Source organism: Melopsittacus undulatus, chromosome 2 (assembly GCF_012275295.1).
Source record: "Melopsittacus undulatus isolate bMelUnd1 chromosome 2, bMelUnd1.mat.Z, whole genome shotgun sequence".
Taxonomy (NCBI): Eukaryota; Metazoa; Chordata; class Aves; order Psittaciformes; family Psittaculidae; genus Melopsittacus; species Melopsittacus undulatus.
The window spans coordinates 52,372,634-52,393,004 of NC_047528.1; the positions used below are offsets into that span (position 1 = coordinate 52,372,634).

The window sequence follows — 20,371 nt, forward strand, 5'->3', positions numbered from 1 at the left end:
CTCCAACGGCAGGTAGAGATTTGCCTTTTCAGATCCCTTCATAGGTATCTCTGTGAACTTCACACTCCTTTTAAAAGTGCAGAACGCAAGAGCCTGAGTGAAGACATGATGGCTGTGAGCGTTAGGCCTCAGATATATATACTGGTGTTTCTCTTAATTTCCCACGGTCGCGCTGCCAGCCACTCTGTCACGAGTGAATCTACAATGGTGAAACATCGGTGCATAATGTCAGTTTGTTTTTATAACCACTATGTTGTTTAGATATGCGTCAATCAGTTAGATGTCAGCAGATGAGATGCAGCCAGTCATGCTAAAATAAGGGTAGATGTGCTATTTGAAATCATAGCAACCGTTTGAACCATAGCCTGGATGAGAAAATGCCGCTGGCCACATCATCGCAGACAGAGATCTGTTATTGCCTGTGGAGAGAGGTTGTAATTATGTCGCAGAACTGGTTGCAGCTTTGGCTTGGACATCTGAAAGGGGAACCCTTCTAAATAACTAAGTTGGACCACAGCTGTTGGATTTGCATCTTAATGTAGAGTGGAGCATAAAACGTGATAATGGCTAATCATATGGTTGGCATGGTCTGTTTGCAGAAACTACCATTCCAGACCCAAGGCCTGGGGAAGATGTATTTTGAAACTGGGGAGGAGGACAAGTTGGGGAAAGGGGAGGGAGGAGACAAAGCAATGATATTTTTAGATACTTGCAACTCTTTTGTAGTAAGGTGTTTCTTAATGCGTGTCCTAACTTTTTCACTGGAGATTTCTTAATCCCAATGTAATGAAGTTATTTTGGATTGTAGTGGAATTGAATTTATTAAATTTATTGTGGAAAATGCGTTTTCCATAATATCCTCATGATCCTTATTATTCACACATACCTTAAAGAAAAACTTTTTTTTTTTCTCTAAGCAGTTAGGGTAGACTTTAATCATTAATAAATGCTTTTGGTTTTCCTGTATTTAATCAGTGATATAAATTAATTTACTATATGAATGCTTAGCTGTGGCTTTTGCAGCTTGCATTGTGCCTTGCAATGGAACATCTGCATTCAGACCCCAGCTGACAAGCTGTAACTAGGTGAAGCAGTAGAGAAAGCAAATTGTACTTCCATAGTTACATTGGCTCGGCACTGCTGACAGCAGGTCTAAATGCTGCTTTTAATTTCTTCTGTCATCTCTTACTGCAAGGCTTTAACTTTTGGCTTTTGGTTAGGTACTTTGGTGAAATGTAGGATTAAAGCATTGCTTATCTGTCTTTCACAATACAACCTAAAAGCAGCTGAAATCTTGAAAATATTAAAAAGTCTTGAGTTGCAATTGAAATGGATATGCTGTTGACTTGCAATATTAAAAAGATGTAGTTTCAGCAAGTGTACTTGATTTTTCCTTCTCAGCTCACCTCTTATATTTGTGGGTTGTTTTGTTGTTTGTTACATTTTGGAACTTAAGTTTGCAGGTGGTGTAAGACAATGTGCTGCTGACTTAAGCTTGCATCCTTTTTACCAGTTAAACTGGAACAATGCATATTTAAAGATTTATACCTGTGCAGAGACTTCTAAATTGTAATTTATAGATACACGAATACATTTAATCCATATTGAGAGAAAAATAATCATAGTCCTGTTTACTTAGGGATCTTGGATGAGATGTGCCTGTATGCTTGCATTGACACAAAACCATGATCTAAAAATCTCTGAACTTTCATTGTTCTGGAAAACCAATTGGCTAGGTCTCTTTAACTGTCAGGTGTCTCTGCACTTTAGGTGTTGTCCTTGCAATTTATTTTTTTTTTCTTCATGAATAAAACCTTATGTTATTACATAATTAGAGAGTAATTTTAATTACTCTCCCATGAAGTTGAAGAGACAGGTAAATTTCCTTCTTCAGGTTAAGAGACGCACGCTTGAGTCTTCTGCTTCCCTGGTCTAACCACCACATACCAGGCCAGACTAAGCTAAGGGAATCCTTCACCTGGTGAAGTTGAGTTCCTTTACAGGAACAAATGACATCTTCATGAATGAAAGTGAGGAAACAAGTGGATCTTACTTAACTGAAGCTTAGTGGTTAGAAGAGGCTGAGGTCATTCTTGCCAGTGTATTTCTGTTCTCATTAAATGTCTGTTTAATATTAAAAAAATGCATACATAGACTCAGAAAAGGGCTGAAATCCAGGTCTCTCAGTTTACAGAGAAGGCTCTTATGGCAAAACTGTGTAGTCAATCTTCCTTGTGTAGTGTTGGAACCTTGCATCCCTTTCAGTCATGGTGCACAGCTTTATCAAGAGTGGAGGATGCCTCTGTAGCTTTTAAACAGGTAATTGAAGTTCTTTCCTGGGAAGTGGTTTACATGTAATCCATACTCTTATTTTTAAAGTAAATAATTTTTTTTTTGTCTAGGTCATTCTAAGAATAGTCCAGGTGCTTTGCCTTCAGTGAAGGAGCCCTGTCCTGAGCAGATGGGTACACACCCAATAGCTCTGCCTAGACACAGAATGAGGAGAAGGAAAAGGTTTCATAAGTGCTCACTGTACTCTGGGACAGTTTCCCACTGTGCAGAATGCTGCTGGCATTGGATGAAGTATCATGGTGGTGCAAAAATCACAGCTGCTGTTCCTCCTCCTCCAGATGCTGTGTCTTACAATAGTTTCTCCCCAAGAAGTTACTTGGCTATAGCTTGTGTTGTACAAAGCAATCTCTTCTGCAATCAGTTGTTCTTGCAGTGTTTGCAACTAGCCCTGCTTATCTGAAACTTGTGCTTTGGCATCAGGATGTGGGGGCCAGGAAACAGATGAAGGGGGATGTGCCTGTGGCAAGTGAAGCTGTGGATGCCTTGTTTTGCTGGATGAGGAGTATAATCAGAAAATAGGAGTACAGACAGGTTGTGTCCTGACAACACAGCTTATGTGAAATGAAGTGTTCCAGCCTCCATGATTTTAGGGTTTTGGGCACCTGGCACAAGTTTCTGGATCCTGCTTGTGCCAAATATGTCTATTAAGCCTTGTTTCCTCTGGTTCTTGCAGATGCTGGGGGTTTGTGCTTTTGGGAGAGTGGGGTGTAAGTAAGCATAATATTTTTTAATGTGTTAGCTTTGAAAACTACTTTTTACTCTCTGTATACAAGAAGGATAAAAGGAATCAGCTGCTGCTTTACTGCCTCCTGGTGAGATGTTATGCAAAAAGATATGTTACCTGTGCATTTGTAGGTGCTGCAACTCTGGGACCTTCTTTCCCTCCAAAATAGATTTGCAAGTGTGGCAGCCAAGAAGTCTGTTTATGCTGCAGACAGAACTCTATAGTTGCAGAATGAACTGTTTTCTGGAGAAACCTTTTATTTGGGAGGGCAAGGCTAAACTGAGCAGCCCATGCAAGCGAAGACCTGCAGTGGAGGAAGAGCAGAAACTGTCAAATGAAACAGATTGGAACTGGTACACCTCAGTTAGGTATCAAGATTTAGAAATAAGTAGTGAATATGTAGGCTAAGCAGTGTAATTTTTTGTGTTTTGTTTTTGTTTTTTGGTGGACAAAAGGAGTTAGGTAACTAACACATATATTTGTCTTTTGTATGATTATAAAGTTCTCTAAAGAAGATCTGTTATTTATCATATGTTGAATTTTAATTTTGGATAAGACTTTGCCAATATTTTTCTTCCATGGAGGTATGTTTAAACCTTGTTAGGTATATATTCTAGGTGCCTATGAAGCCTTCAGTAATGTGATTTCTCAATCTGTCCTCCAGGCTTTAATATACATATTTTTTTAGTAGAACCCCACGAAAGAGAAGAAATTTTTGCAATTTGAACAGCAAACTAAAGCACAGAAATAAAAAAGAACTCAAAATGTTTGGAGCCTATCATTTGCAATAGTTTCCCTAGGTGTCTGACCAGTGCTTTAAAGACAGGAATGTCTTATTCGTGTTTTGGAGACTCTTAACAGATTCTGCCTAAAGCATTTCTCAAAAATACTATTTAATTTCCACTAGTGAAAAAACAAAAAAGCCTTTTTATTAATCTATTGCTCTTTTTCTAGAAAGCAATGACCAGAACATTTATTAATTTAGTCTGGCTGAAAATGCAGACTAAATGATAGAGTTATATTGCTAAGAAATGTCACAGAAATGTGTTTCAGAGTTGAGAATGTTCTTCATGGTGGTGTTTGTTATCAGGGTGAGAGTCTGCATCCCGGTCTAGGGATTCTGTGTGGTAACTTAAAACATACAAGAGATATAATTATTGGAATGTACTAATTGTGAAATCGGCATCTTCAGTCAGTGCTAATTGACATATTTAGTGACTTAAAGGTGATTAAGTCTGAAAAACTGTACTTGAAATTACAAATTGCCAAATGTGTAGTTTGAAAATGTTGCTTTCCAAGTACTATCGAAATTAAGTCTGTTTTTTTTACTCAAAGATCATAAGTCCTCTTTAAGCATGGTTGAATTTAGAAGATTTCTGGAATTCTCTATATTTCTCATCTTTATTTTCAGAAAATATTTTTCTAATTTTTCTAACTTTCTAGAGAATTCTTCATAAACACTGCTATAACATACTCAACCACAAACATAGCTCCAGCCTTCCAGGAAGAAATACCTAAGGGTTTGGTAGAATGAAACTTGGAAAATCCTATTCCTTCTGAAATACAGTATGTAAAGCTTGACAAATGTCTAAGGACTTTCATAGATGCTGTGTAGAGATGGTAGAAATAAGAACAGACTGAAATCCTGAAGTCTTTCTCAGCAAGAGTTTTTTCTTGCAATAATCTCAGTGTAGTGAGCTGATTAGAGTACTCATCTTTACGTTAAAAAGGCAGAGCAGGTAATAAGCATGGTCCCCGTTCTCTATAGGATGCCTGGCCAAGCTACCAGCCACTCATGTGCATCTGTCAGATGATATTTAGCACTTTATTGGAAGAACAGATTAATATATCCTAAATCCCATCAAACACTTGTACATATTTCTGAGAAACTGTAAGAACCTGGATAGAATTCTAAGATCTGTAGTGATATAAAGATCTAAAGAAGCGGTAAACACAAATAATCAGTTTTATCAAATTGACCCTGTCTGTACGTAACATCAGAACCTTCAGCTGTATGGCCATCTCTTATGTCTTATTGAGGAACTGGTATGTAGACTGTAATAGTGTCTGTAATAGAGTACAAGTTTACAGATACAGGACATTACTGTAAAATTTATTTAGTTTTAAACTCGGATTTTTAGTTTTTCTCTATATTCTCTTGCTTTTAAAATAACTTTCCAGCACTTCTTTCTGACTTCATAGAGTTTAGATCTTTTTCTTTTGCAAATCAACCTTTGTTTTAATTTGAAATTAATGAACTAATTCTGTCAGACAAAATTATAGGTTTCTTGATTCAACTGAGGAATTCATACATACTCTAAAACATGTCTCTGACAGCGTGCAATTTTAAGTTACAGAGGATTATTTTAAAGTTGCTTGGTTTAGTCTTAAACTTGGATATTTCAAGGTGCTCATGCATCTTTGGAACACAGTACTTTAATGTTTTCCTGTAGAAGCTTTTGAATTAAATTTCATACTTGCGGAGTTCTCTTGACTCCTCTGACTCTTGCGTGCACACACATACATGCACACCTACTTTCTTGATAATCTGAAATATTCATGTTGCTTTGAATTATTTCTGAGGAAACCACGATAATTTGAGACAATGCTTATAACCATGACAGGTTTTGGCTGCTCCCTCTGCCCTCCACCCCTCACCCCAGATAATTGCGTAGGTATTATTTTCTAAGATTTATTTACGTTTACTTTGTAAGGTAAAGTGACATGATAGTTTCCTTATATGTGCACTGAAAATAAATCTTTTTATCCCCTCCTGCTTTTAGGTATTCTTTGGACTTTTATTGGAAAAGTCAGGTAGGCAAGCTCCTTCTGTATGCATGTTTAGGTTAGATTGTGCTAGTTTAGAGTAGAGCACATCTATATCTTTTTATTATGCCTGTATCACTTAGCATCATCTCTTCTAAGGTCTTAATTACTGCTGTAGCTCATGTTGTTGTAGTGGTGTGTGAATAAATATGGATAGCAACAATAATGAAGTAGTAGAACAATGTGTGGCAAGACTTCTTAAATTCGTTTTGGGTTGTGCAGTGTTGCTTGATCATGTCTGTGTTGTAAAAATGCTATTTAATGTGTTAAAGACCAAGCATATAACAGTGACTTTAGTGGCTTTCATAATTTAGTACAATAATACATCATTGATGCTTGGGGTTGAATGTTTTCTATCTTGCTCTTCATTAAGCTATTTTGACACAGATTTTTGCAATGACTGTTTGGAAAATTTTATAAAAAAAAATCATTGCTCATTAGAATTTCTGTTTTGCCTTTGAATTTCTGTTTTGCCTAGAGGACAATAATTCTTTAAATACTGATTTTTATAGCCAACACAGTTGGCAGTAACTTTCATCTCAAAATAACCATGATTCTCTACTCTTCAGTTGGATAGGATATGGATAAAGACAAATTTTGTTGTTTGGCCATACGTAAAACCTTCTGGGTAACAGGATGTTTAGTTAAAACTCCTGTGTTAGCAAGCATACTTTTTGGACTGAAAATTCAAAAATACACTTTCTTTGGCATTTGGAATTTTTTAGATGAAAATTTGAAATGTCTGAGTGGGTGGCTCTCCAAAAAAAATCATTAAATGTAGTCTTCCCTTCTTAGCTTGGAGAAGAGGAGACTGAGGGGTGACCTCATCAGTGTTTACAAATATGTAAAGGGTGGGTGTCAGGATGATGGAGCTAGGCTTTTTTCAGTGATATCCAATGATAGGACAAGGGGCAATGGGTGTAAACTGGAGCATAGGAGGTTCCACGTTAACATCAGGAAGAACTTCTTTACTGTGAGAGTGACAGAGCACTGGAACAGGTTGCCCAGGGGGGTTGTGGAGTCTCCTACGTTGGAGATATTCAAGGCCCGCCTGGACAAGTTCCTGTGTGATGTACTCTAGGTTACCTTGCTCTTGCAGGGGGGTTGGACTAGATGATCTTTTGAGGTCCCTTCCAACCCTCGGGATTCTGGGATTCCCCTTAATAATTCATTGTCAGGTTTTTATTTCTTGCACCTGAGAGCAAACCTGGGGTTACTGATTATTTCCATTCCCAAAATAATTGAAAGTGTTGCTCAAACATTTTTTTTTCTTCTTCTTTTTCCTCCTTGTAAATTATGTAGGTGGTATGTAATGATAACGTTTTGAGAGAGAATAGGGAAGGAATTGGGATGGCAGTGCTAAATTATCCTGGCACGTAGTAACTTGCACAAAGATTTACAATTTACGTGATTGTTAAGGTAAAAAGAACCATGGCTATCTGCTTCTTCATGTTCTGTTATTCATTAGCTTCCTGCTGGTCTATTTTTCTTTGGTGGTTTTGGGTTTGCTGTTTTCTTTTTGTTTTCCAGAGGTTTCCAATACACAGCTAGTATTCAATTTTTGCTGCACTAAGGTAAACAGTATAGTCTAAGTACAATGATGAGTGCAACTCAGACACTTTCTTTGTTAATGGATTCCATTTTAACAGCTGTGTTGTCTTAAATCCTAGTCTAGACAAGAGAATTAAAGGTGTGATATGAGCATGTTATCCTTTCTCAACATTAATGTCATAGGGTTCGCTCAGTTGTTTGGTGCTCTACCCTTTAAAAATGCAGTGGTGACAACATTTCAATTCTTGTCTTAATTATGCCTGGACTAGGTGAAAGATCAGGTGAAGGACAAAAGATTAAGTGTTTTTCAAGCTGATTAGCTTGTTTTGAAATGTGGCTTGTGTCATGTAGACCGAGCTTTAACAACTTTGAAAATATTGTGAACTTTTGCAAAAAGTCAGGGTAATGAGGCAGACATTAAACATTTTTAAATATTAGAATGTAACAGCTTAGGGTACTGATCTCGGTAAAATAAAATACAGCTCTTACTTTATAGAATTTTTTGGTGACTTCCTGCTATTTATTGTTCTGGTTAACACATAGCCGGCTTAACTAAAAGATTAATAGTATTTGAGATTCCCATGTGAGTATCAACTCAAGCACAATTTAATGTGAACTGGAAATGAATTGGAAAGGGTGCCCAGTTTAAGTGCTGTGAATGTTGTGAAGAAGAGCTTTGGTCCTGGATTTCTGATTAATTGCAAAAAAAAGGTGCTTTCGAAAAGTATTGACAAAGACTATCTCTGGACTGTATGTGTGCTTGCTGTGACAAGCAAGCTTTGCTTTTACTCCTAATGTATTTTACAGTATAGAGGATAAGCCAGTACTGATCAGCCTATTTTATCTGATTAGATTTGGTTGCAGTTTCCCAATTGCTATAACATCGTTTTAGCTACAGTACAAAATCTTACTTGAAACATTCTATAAATATGTGAATAATTGGAATTGTGTTGGGTTTTTTCTTTTGAAAAACCCATGAAATTTGTAAGACCAATCTAGAAATATTAAATTAGGTCTTTTCTCAAGAACTGCTTTTCTTTTGAATTTTTCTTACTATGTTTTCAGTTTCATTTTTAAAATTTGTCCCTCTTCTGCTGAAACCCAGTCATGTGATGGTATTTTGTGTTTTTTATGGGTTAGTTGTGGTTTGGTGGGGTTTTGCTTTGCCTTTTTTTTAATAACTTCAGGGATTCATTTTCTTTTTGGAAACAGTTTGGAGCACAGAAGATGGTCACCTTGAGCTATTTCTTCTGGAGCATTTTATCAGGTGCCTTTCATACACTTCCCATGCCCCCCATCCAAAAAAATCTAAATGGCTTGACCTCTTCTCAGTCTCCAATCAAATCTGGCTTGCCATCTTGCAGTTTAAAGAAGGCATCTGCTCTGCTTGTCTCAGAAATAGTTAGATTTTTGGTAGCTGACATGCAGGTTACTCCCTACAATGCCTGGAAGAGCGAAGCATGAGTCACCTTCTGCTGGGTTAATGCTGCAGTCTACAAAATCCGAACAGTAACTTGGAATGAATTTGTTTGGGTGCGGTGTTAGTTTTGGGAAGGAGAGTGCATGTGGAGGGGTCAGTGTAGTACCACTTAGATCTTTTTGATCTGCTTGGGATCTTTAACAGATGCCCTCCTCAGTATACACTGGAGGTTTGGGTGTAACAGAGATTGGCTTTGGTTTTGTAGCAAATGTGCAGGGTGCTGTCCAAAGGGGATCCTGGCATTGAGCTTTGGAAAACGCAGTGCACTGGAGGAGATGCTACTTCCTTGCCCCCTCCTTCCAGTGTCAGCCTTCTCTTTTCTTGCATTTTAAAGAGAAATAAATGAGAAATGGGTCTTGCAAAATAGCTTAGTGTTTCTTTTCTGTGTCAGATCTTTGGGAATCTGCTTTGCTCTGAGGTGTGTAGTCCTGTTGCAGCAAACCACTTGAGCTGTCTCCTTGTATATGTAGAACCTCTTCTATTGAGAGGCCGGCCTTCTCACTGATCAAAGCTCTTAAATTCTAAAAGAATGGGGAAAAAAATGGAAGCCATTGTGTCATTTTGAAGCAACAACTGACCTTTCCTGAAATGCTGTGGTCACTTGGACTAGGGGAGTATTGTGATGACATTTCAGTATATGGGGTATTGAGGTTGCATTTTTGCGGCGACTTTTGACAGTCCTGGGAAATTCCTGGATTTCTGTTCCTGGTATCTTTCTTCAACATGAATACCTGATCTTTTTCTGTTCTTGTTTCCTTGGGACTTGAGAATTTGCTTTCATGTATTTTGTCTTCATAGTGGCTCATCTTCAACAGGAAGACTGAAGAGTATTTTCTCAACCTCACTTGTAGCTTAGTGGCTGGAGCAGTCTCCTGGGAAAAGCAGATGTGAAACTCCTATGACTAAAGAAGGTGTATAGTAAAGGTCTTCCGCCTCCTTGATCAGTGCTGTAATTGCTGTACTGCCATGTTAAAAGTGAGAAACAGCATTGCCACTACTTGCTTTTATTCCCATGACTTCCTGTGGAAGTGATATCGTTTGTGTGTGTTGTTGTCTTAACTGTTACTGTGTTATTAGATTCACAGAGGAATGTGTAGTGAATTAGGCCACTCAAGGGACACAGCTGCATGAGTGCTCATCTATATATCCCAGGAGATCTTAGGTGTGTGACCCTGTTGTGATTCCAGTATATGGCTCGGCTGGGTTTGCACGGCTGAAGGCCTTCAGACAGCTACCTTGTTTTGACAAAAAAACTTTGGATGGATGTGGCCTGTCAAGAAATTAAGTGGGTATGCAGAAATATTCTGGAGAAGTCTCTTGAACATGGCTCCCTAAATTCTTCTGGAGTCCCAGTATATTTACCTACCCCAATTTTGCATCTGAAATATTTGCCATCAGAATGTTTTCTCTCTTCCTGCTTTTCACCTGAGTTGCATTCCTTACTTTTTGAGCAGTGAATTTCTGAATGCCTTTGTATGGATCTTGTTAGTATAGAATATTGACTAGACAACAGACTTGATGGTCCACAGCATGGGTTTGGCAGTTCTTGTACTTCAGATGTCTTCCTTCTCTAAAAAGAGTTCTATGCACAGGTTGTGTTATGTTGCTGATTATAGCATTGGAGTAGAATCTGCTTAGGTGGCTGTCTTTGTACAAACATTTTTTTGAGGGATGATAGACTCTCCTAGGGAAACAGTGGAGAAGCAGATAATATCAAGATAGCCTTCTGAGAGTCCATAGGGATTTAATGTTAAATATCAAATGTGAATAACTTGATTAATTAGTCTTCATAGGCATCTATTCTGTGTTACCCCAAACTCCCCTGCAGTTTAAATGTCTGCAGCTTCACTTAACATTAAAAGCTGCAGTTGCTTAGCAGGCTATCTTCATATCATCTGTTTCTCCAGTGTTTGTTACAGGTTGGCCATGTGGTAGAATTGCTAGCCCTCTGCTCCTTGATCCTCTGACGTTCCAGAAAATTTAGGCATTATGGCACATTCTGAAACTTCACTCAATCCACATATTCCCAAATTTTGTTCAGGTTCAGGAGAACCTAGGCTGTCTGTTGATGTGGTGAATGGCTGGTTTTGATGGGATTAAGCTTGAAGAATCCTCTGCTGCCCTTAGAGATTATATTATGGATCAGATGGTAGTTTTGCCTGGATGTGCGAATGTATATCCTGTATCTTGCTTCTGGCCTGGCACTGTATATACATTATAGTTGTTCCATTTGGGATTATGTAACCTCTGTTACTTACTGAAGTGTCACTATCATAAAAGATGTAGCCGCTGCAAATTTCTGGTGAGTCTGTTTACCATCTAACAGTTTTCAGCCAAACCTTGTAACCTGTTTATTTCTAGTGCTTTCTGTACCCAGACTTCATATCATCCAAAGTCAGATGCTTGCTACCCATCAGATGAGTCTGTTAGCAACTGCTGGCAAGGAATACTGTTCCTATTAGTACTAGGAGTACCGGTTTTTTACTTAAAGGTCTGTCATTATTGTGGAAGTAGTCCTGCTGCCACCAGGCCCGGTGCCTCAGATTCTTAACTGTCCATATAATTGGAGGATTGCTGGAATTGCTTTGCATCTGTGCAAGTGTGGGTTTTAGGAACCATAGTGAGCAAATGCAGTCCTTGAACAGCCTCCTGATAGACCAAAGCTCCTGTTCTTCCCATCTCTTTGATTTACACTGTCAGCTACGTTAGTAATTACCAAGATTGCATCTACTGGGCAGCTCTAAGGGTGTACAGACAGGACACAATAGGAATGTTTAACTAGAATCAGGGTCCTTTCTCAGGGGAAGATAGTTGCAGACAATATGAACCCTCAGTCATGCTACTGAACTATAACAGATATGTTCAAAATAACCATTATCTATCTGAAAACTTTATCACGAGAAGCTCAAGATAAGCATCATGGTAGTCTGATCTGATGATGGAAAAGTGGTTTCTCCTGACTGCTTCCCCTTACTCCTTTTGTAACAAATCAATAATAATAATTCCATTTCTAACTACCAACGTTTGATGAAAGCTAGGGTCAGGATACTTGAACTTAAAAAGTCCAGACTGCTCTGGAACATACGAAAGAGGGAAGAAGGGTGGCCTCTATACTATGTGTTGCCAGATTTACTGGTGTATCCCTAGGTTTGATAGGGACACATTGAGGAAAAAGAAAACCAAACCTCTAGTTATGAAGTTTTCACATCTGGGAAGAGCTGCTACCTTGTAGACTCAACATAGGAAAGAAAATTGGATTTGGAAAACAAAGTTTACTCTGTATTCTTTCCATGAATTCTCAAGAACTTGGGTCATTCCGTATCATTTGCTGTTTATTGCAGGATATTGTTTGTCTTGTTCTAACCCTCATAAACTGTATTTGGCTAAAATGTCCCAAACCAAATCCTTTTTTAACTGAGATGAGCATATTGAAGACAGAAAAAAAATAACCTGAAGGTCTGAAATCACTGAATTCAGTGTATTTAATTCTCCCCCAGAAGGTTTTATTCAGAAACGGTGACTGCCGTCATGGTGGCTTCCTCTGCCAGAGAGGGACAATGGAAAGCTTGAACTTGGAAGAAAACTGAGAAGGCACACCTTCAAAGTCCCTTATTACTCTAAAATTAAGCAATTGTATTGCCTTCCTAGCTGGGATAATTGGACTGGTAATTGAAGTCTACATTCTTCTCCCAGAGATGATCAAAACGCCTTCCTTTTGAAAGACTTTCTGTCTGTCAGTAAGAAATGTGGTTAGATTAAAAGGACTGGGAACAGTCTGGACTTCACACCCACACACACACCTTCATATTAATTGAAATGGCCTTTCTGCATAGGACAACTTAATGTGGAAAAAATAATTAGTGGACAATTTCAGGAAATTCTAGTTGCCAATTAGTGATTCAGTGAAGAAGGTAAAATGGACACTAAGGTATGTGGTACCTTTAAACACAGGCTCTTTCTTAAAAGAAATCCAACTTTCTCAAATATTTTCTTACCATTATTACTGTCACTTTTGAGGGTTAAATATACAAATTGTCATTCTTTCTGTACCTGGAACGTGTCAAACAGACATTTAAATATTGTGGTAGTAGTTTGTTTCTCAGAATAAAGTACTTAATAGTTTAGCATCTAAGCTATCAAACTGTTACTTACATAAATGCTGCCACTTTAAGAATAAATTTACTGACAGTTAAAATGTACATATATGCATATATGTGCAGAGTTTTTCAGTCTTCCAGCCTGTGGGGTCAGGACAAAAAACAAAATGTGGATTTCACAATTTTCTGCAGTCATCTTCTATTTAATATAGGCTTTGTCCACATATGAAAATTTTGTCACGAAGCTACTTTCTGAACAAGTCTGGTTAAACCAATATGAAGCCACATCATTTGTTTCCTGCCTAATTTAAGCAATATTAAAATTGGTGCCCATGTGGGAATTTGCAACATCTTGAAGAAATTATTTAGGTTGGCCTGGCTTATTTGTTTTATCCGCTTCTGAGAAATGCCAGTAAGTAAAATAGCCTCTTGTGAAGGTTTTAATTCTTTTTCTCTCTGCTTCCCTCTCTCACATGCATGCACTCATTGCTTTTTTGATCTGCTAGCAAAGCCCATCCTTTCCATCAGTTCAGCTAAGTAGCCATCGCTTTGGATGACAGGTCATCAGCCAGCATACAGCCACCACAGAGGTGCTTCAGTGCTCTAGGGAAACTGACAGCCAGGAGCCTTGAGCTCTGACCTGGTGCACCCCCTCTGCTGCTGACACAGCTTTGACACTGGCCAAAGCAGCCAGGTGACTTAAAATCCCAGAGATGTAGTGGTGTAGGTAGCTGCGTGGTGATGGAGTCCCAGAGGGTAGCCTTGCTGGTGCAGGCATGGCCTAATAGCTGATAGGGTTAAGGTGAGCAAGATAAAATGGTCTTCAGGATGACTGAATGCTACAAAATACTTTTGTAGACAATAAAATAGCTGTCAGACAGGTTAGTAAAACTCTTCTGGGAAAAGGGAGCTTTCTTATACTAGACTAGACCCAAAGAAATTAACATTTGTACAATAGTTGACATAAATAGCTCAACATCTGAGATGATGAGTATATCAGATTTCCTCATTCTGGCAGGCTTCATTTCAAGAGTTACTCAAATGTTAGATTTGAGACATATACAGACATGTAAGGAAGAATAAAATGTGTAGATTTTACGGTTTTATGAGCTAGATACTCTATATTTGATGTCATTTTATAAACAGATTTTTACTAGGAAAGCTCTGGATACAAGTATGGATAAACATCAGTTTCAAGTCTTGGAATATATTCTGGATGCTGATTTAGAATGAAGTAGTGTGCTGCTGGTTTGCTGTAATTGGCGAATGTCTTATTACAGGAAGAATGGGAAAAAAAGCTCCTAAGAAAACTATTTTTGAAGTTTATGCTCATCATAGAGGAGTTTATCTAAGTCATACTTTATATCCAGCACATAGAGGTAGTATGCTGAGAGGTAGTATTTTATGTTTGAAGTAGAACCAAAACTTAAAAAAAAAAAAAAAAAAAAAACAAATAACAAAACCTGCACATGATTTTGGAAGCTCTTATTTTTGTATATACATCTTCAGATACAAAAAGTTTCACTTAACCTAGTCAATGTGCTCTTTTTGAATCAAAGTGCTAGAGTTACGAAGTTGCATTGTCAAAGATAGTGGTCACTTCTGAAAACTGTGGATAACAAAACCTTCTTGGTGCTCTGTTTATTCAGGCATTCCAATTATTTAAACCAGACTTACGGTAATTAGATAAATTATTCTCCAAGATAAGGGCCACCATCTTTCTGAAGTCATGGCAGAATGTTTATCTTTCCAAAGTTGAAAGTCAAATGTTCTGGTAGAAACTCAGCAGGAGTGAAGAGGCTTTTAGAGCATCTGCTAATGAAAGTAGTCAATGCCTTCAGATTCATGTCTGGTTTTTTTCTTGCTTTGTGACAAATTTTGTATTGGTAAGAGGCCTTGACTACAGTCAAAGGATATGAAGTCATAATGCTACTTCTGAAGTAAAAGAAAATTATAAAATTTGTACTATTTTCTCCTAATTTGATTTACTGTAGCAGTGTGGCTGCTTGCTTAGAATTTCTGTAAAATCTTCTATCTTCTGAAAAATAGCCAGAGTAATAACCTAATCATACTGTTACAAGGAAAATCTGTCTCAACAGAGTGTTTTTTGCAGTTTTCTTATATGCATTGTAGGATATTTTTATTAGCTTGAAGGACATTAAGCTGTATTCTTTGGTTACTAGGGCAACAATGAAGTATCTGCTTTCTACTAGACACACAAATTCTCTTCAGGCTATGCAATATCATATAAACTATGGTATCTACCTCACTTAGCTTCTACTTGGGGACTGATGAGAGAGCAGAAATTTATGCCAGGTTGTTCATCTCTTAATGCCATTATTTTTATTTTACTTTTCCTGGAATGTTAGTGACGTGAAGCTAGATTCATTGCAAAAGGTCAAATTCTTTAAAAAGTAACTAAATAAAAACCACTATGGAAATGTAGATTATTTGCATACATAATGCTTGATTATGCAGACCAGATGGTGGCAATCAAATTATCAGAGGTGAATTTTGTGATCCAGGCTTGCCTACGTTTTCAAAGGCTTACCCATGTTTTCAGAGGCTGGATCTGGGTAGTGCTGAAAGTCAGAAGCTTTGACTTCATGGAGTAAGAAGGTTCTTACCTTAATGTGGAGGAGAAACTGCTGCTTTCTGCATGGTTCTGACTGGACAGCATGACAAGATCCTTACTGAACTCTAATCCTCTGGAAACAGGTGATGCTACTAAGAAGGTTTTGAGTTAATTCTAAGGCCTATTCTTGAAGACTGTAAAAGTGTAATTTTAATGAGCTAGAGAAAATCCTATTAGAATTGTTTAACTTTTGCAGTGAGATTTTTATCAGTGATTATAAATTGTAAAGGAATATAAGAGTATGTTCACTTTGAAGAGTAAAATAGTACCTCACAGGACTATAGTCTTCTGGCCCTTTTAAAATGCATATGCATTTGAGTATTTTTGCTAGCCGAAGTTTTTACTTTGTGTATCCACTAAAAAATTTCTACAGTTCAAAGATACAAGAAAAAGAGATTGAAGTTGTCACTAACTTCTGCTTGAGCTTTAGTTAATTCTGTAAAATCTGGTTAATTCACTTTGCTTTCAGAATTCTAGCATATATGCCTATCTTGAGTCCTGTAAGTATGACTGTCAGTTCCTCTATATAAATGACTATAAATATTTGTATAGCTTTGGCATTTGTTTCCCAGCCCATTTTCTATGGAAACAAGCCTTATGCAACTCAGTCATCTGCTTGTCTCATCTTCCTCCATCACCCTCCAGTAAGCTTTGAATTCTGTAGCAAAGCTAAACTACACACTAGAGCAAGTTTCCAAAGAGGTTGTAGGTCTGTCTTTGGAGGTTTCCAAAACTGTACATGGCCCTGAGCAAGCTGCCCGAGATCTCCTGGCTGACCCTGCTCTGAGCAGCATATTGAACTAAAGACTTCCCAAGGTCCTTTCCTGCCCCAATTGCTCTGTGGTTCAATGTCTGGAACAAATTAGAAATCTGAATGAGTAAATTGTATGTGAATTGTTGTGGGAAAGACACCCTGTCAGTGCTGTAGTTGTGGAGGAAACTGCAGTATGTGCTCAGCCCTAATTATAGACTGGAGAATGGTGAGGGGAAGAGTTGTAGGCAGAAGGATAAACTAGAGCTCTTGATATCAGCATTGACCAAATCTGTAAGAAACTAGACCTGCCACTATCCTGATAAATTGCTTCCCAGAGTCTGTGCTTTATAGAAGGGCTGGATGCTGCTTCATATATTATATTTTATCTTTGTCTTGAAGATTTATCTTTAACCCAGCTACAAAGCATAAACTCTGATATATCTGAATTGATACAAATCTCTTTGGTCTCCTTCCTTCTCCTCCCCCATCTTTGTCAGTGCTTCCTTGTGCAGTAAGTTTACAGTATATTTTAAAGTATTATAGTAACTCATCTAAAGGTTTGCATATAGATTTGTTGTATGATGTACAGGAGGCTTATATTGCTTTTAATAGGTATCTGCATTTTTCATTGCCTTTGCACACATCATCAGAATAGGTAGGCTTTTTGACCTTTTACAGGTTCTGACAGAGAAGCAAGAACAAGGAGAAATCCTTCCATGTCAGCATATGTTTAAGATATTGTGAACCCTTGCAGTTTCTGCTCAAGCCAGTGGTGTTGAAATGAGGAATCAACGTTGGCTTTGTCCACTAAGCTGGTATTCTTGCTGCTGGTCCAAGGCCCACCTGATCCAATAACTTTATCCTTTCCGCTAGAAAGCTTGATGTTGGTGCAAAATCTACCCTGATGTGTCTGTTCTCAAGACTAGTAAAGAAAACCTGAACTTTTGTGGTGCTACATAGCCTACTGCTAAAAATAGGAGTAGAATGCAGGTTTTTTTGCTCTTGAAGAACAAGCAAAGCTGCTAATGCATCTTTTGATGTTCAGGTTGCCTCTATTGCTGATGTGTTTACATGCCATAGACGTTCAGAAGCTAAAGCTGACAACATGTTTTCTTCAGATGGAGAACAGAGGTACAGAGTTCAAGGGACTTGCTAGAAATTGCACAGGTAGTCTGTAACAGGGTATGGAACTGAATCTACATCTCTTAAATTGCGTGTCAGCACTCCTCTCTGATATTTAATGTGTTTTCTGCAAGGTGTCAGAAGATGAAGTTTAAATATAAATGGTTGTGTCTGAAAAAATGGTCATTTTAAAGAATTATCTGTTTTTAAGACTTTAAATTATGAATAGGAGATAAATGGTAGTCTCTAATTTTAGTTTCTTCCATGTGTTGTACATTTGGTAGGTACTGAATACTTTAATATATACAGTCGTGCTCATTATATTGGAAAAAAAGTGAATATATTAGCATGGCATATGGGTTAAAATATTTAAGGTCAGAAAACTAATACGGTCATTAAGAATAATTTTTTCAATTAAATATAAGGCCTGTTTTTAAGATGTTGATCTATTCCTACAGTTAGTAGCAGCAATTTTCTAAAAATTAGATGCTCGGCTTTAGCATCTGGAAATTTTGAGCAAGAACTTTGAATTTAAGCACCCATACTGTACCTCATAAAATGGTGATGGTTTTCTTGACATCTGTCAAGTTTTCTTGACAGCAAGACTTCTTTCAATGTGAACTGCATATAGCTATGAGTATATATTGCTTTTAGAAACAGAGTCATGGTGGAAAGCATCAGGTAAAACACTTGCATTTTATATAAAATTGAAATGTGTGGTCATTGCTTCTTAAGAATCTTCTGTTCCTTGGTATAGTTTATTTGAAAATCCCAGTGTCTTGTAAGTTGCTAAATGAGATAAGCACTTTGGGGTTGTAGCAAGATGATGTTAATGCTTGATTGTATAAAACAAGAATTTTGATTGGCATAGAGAGGGAATTCAAGGATTAAAATATTGAAAATATTGTTTGGATGTGCTCAGAGCAAGTCTGCTGCGAAGAGGTAGATATTAAGTAGGTACTTAGATACTAAACTTCAACTTGATAATAAACTTCTGTGTTGAATATTAATTTTAATTTTAGATAGATACTAGGGAGAGGTGTCCTTTTTAAGATGAAAGCTAACCTCTTGTTTCTGAAGGCTTTTAAGCATCCGAAATGCCAGTAGATGAGAACTGTTGTTACTCCTATTGTAGGCTCCTTGTTGTCAGCCCCAGCACTCAAAGTCCCGTTTGCCTGGCACTTCCTGTGCCAAAGCTTTACTTAGAAGGAAAATGATAAACCATGTCCCATGAAATTAAACATTCATGGAGTTCTGCAAACTTGATGAGAAAAGGTCTCCCTTAATGATCAGTTTTTCTTTAGGAGTTCTCTTTAGTGAATACTGAACTCTTCTCCCATAGAGCATGTTGGCAGGAGATGGATTTGTGGGTGTTTCTGCTGTTTTATCATGCAAGATGGTGACAAAGCTTGAAGGTAGGCTATATCAACTTGCAGAAGCAGTCTGAACACATGGAAGGAGTTTAAAGTTATTTGAATTCCCTGGAGGTCTTAGATGGAGAGTTCCTCTACAGATAAGGGTTTCTCTCTGAAGTGACTGGAAATTGCTTAGAAAGTTCTTTAGTGTCCTTCATACAGAAATGAAATGCATCTTTCTGTTGCCTCTGTTGCAGCAAAGGAGTGTAGGTTTAGTAGATGCCCTTTCAGTATGTGTATTGGGGAGTACTATCCACCATTCTTGTCCATTGGAAGGTCTTGGCTGTAAGCTGCCTGGAAGTAATGTGTTCAAGTGCTTTGATTGAAAGTACTTGTAGTAGTTGGGAAATAAACATATATAGTGTGTTGTTACCTTGGGTTTTGTTGTTCTTGTTTCTTGGGCTTTTGTTTGGAAGGGAACTATTTCTTCTAATCTCTTACAAGCACAGCACCAAGGGTGAGCCTGCAAAACAATTTGAGCAGAACTGACATTGGCTGAGGCTTTTCCTAGACCTTGAAACCAAATTGGAAAGTGTAATCTGACTGTAACAACCACAAGATTTTAAAGTATTTTATTTAAGTTGAGGTGATTATTTCCAGAAAGTTTCATGTCCAAGAACAGAGGTAATTTCTGAAGCCTCCTGAAAAGCAATATGGTGTGGTGGTTATTTATTACTCTAATATTCTTCTTCAAGTTGTTTTACGATTATTATTTAATTTGCTGTCGTATGAGTAAGTACGTTTATCCTGACTTTATATACTTCAGCCTATCCATCTGAAGAGTTTGTTTCCCAAAGGCTATAGTTCATGTCAAAGCCTAGAATAAAATGTTAGATCCCTAGTCATGCAATTAGGCGAGGCGCTGTTCTTCATAGCAAACTAATTCATGACTCAGCCATCTAATTGCCGTGGGACTTCCAATAAGCTCTTTAACAACCTCTCATTTATAAAAATTATTTTAAGACTTTTTTTTTTTTTACTTGGGAGTTTTTGCTAAAATAATGAAATCCTTACACAGTATAGCTTACGAAACTGAATATTAAATGCAATTAATTGATAAACTAGAATGACTTGTTTGCATCAGAATGATGGGGGTTTACAGCTGTTCTCTATGGATTTGCCTGAGAAGCTGTAATAATTTTCATTAGAGAGCAAAGCGCACAAACTTTGCAGAAACGTCCTTATATTTAGGTTTGCATATCTATCTCCTGACATATTCCATGTATTTATAGAGATATAGGTGCATCTTCATTGCAGGACGCCATGGAAAAAGATACATCTCTGAGGACTGAGCCCCTGCTGTTGATTTAACTCAATGTTAAAATTTTTAAAGCAACTAAAATACAAAGTAGCTGAGTTTGGAAAAAGTGAAAGGTCTTCTGTGGCTGAATTTCTTGCAGTAGAAATTGCTTTAG

At 37.6% G+C, this 20,371-nt stretch overlaps 1 protein-coding gene across 1 annotated transcript in view; it reads left to right on the forward strand.

Moving 5' to 3' along the window:
- Positions 1-20,371, forward strand: part of RAP2A (RAP2A, member of RAS oncogene family) — a 31,336-nt gene that overhangs the window by 966 nt on the left and 9,999 nt on the right. The window lies entirely within an intron of this gene.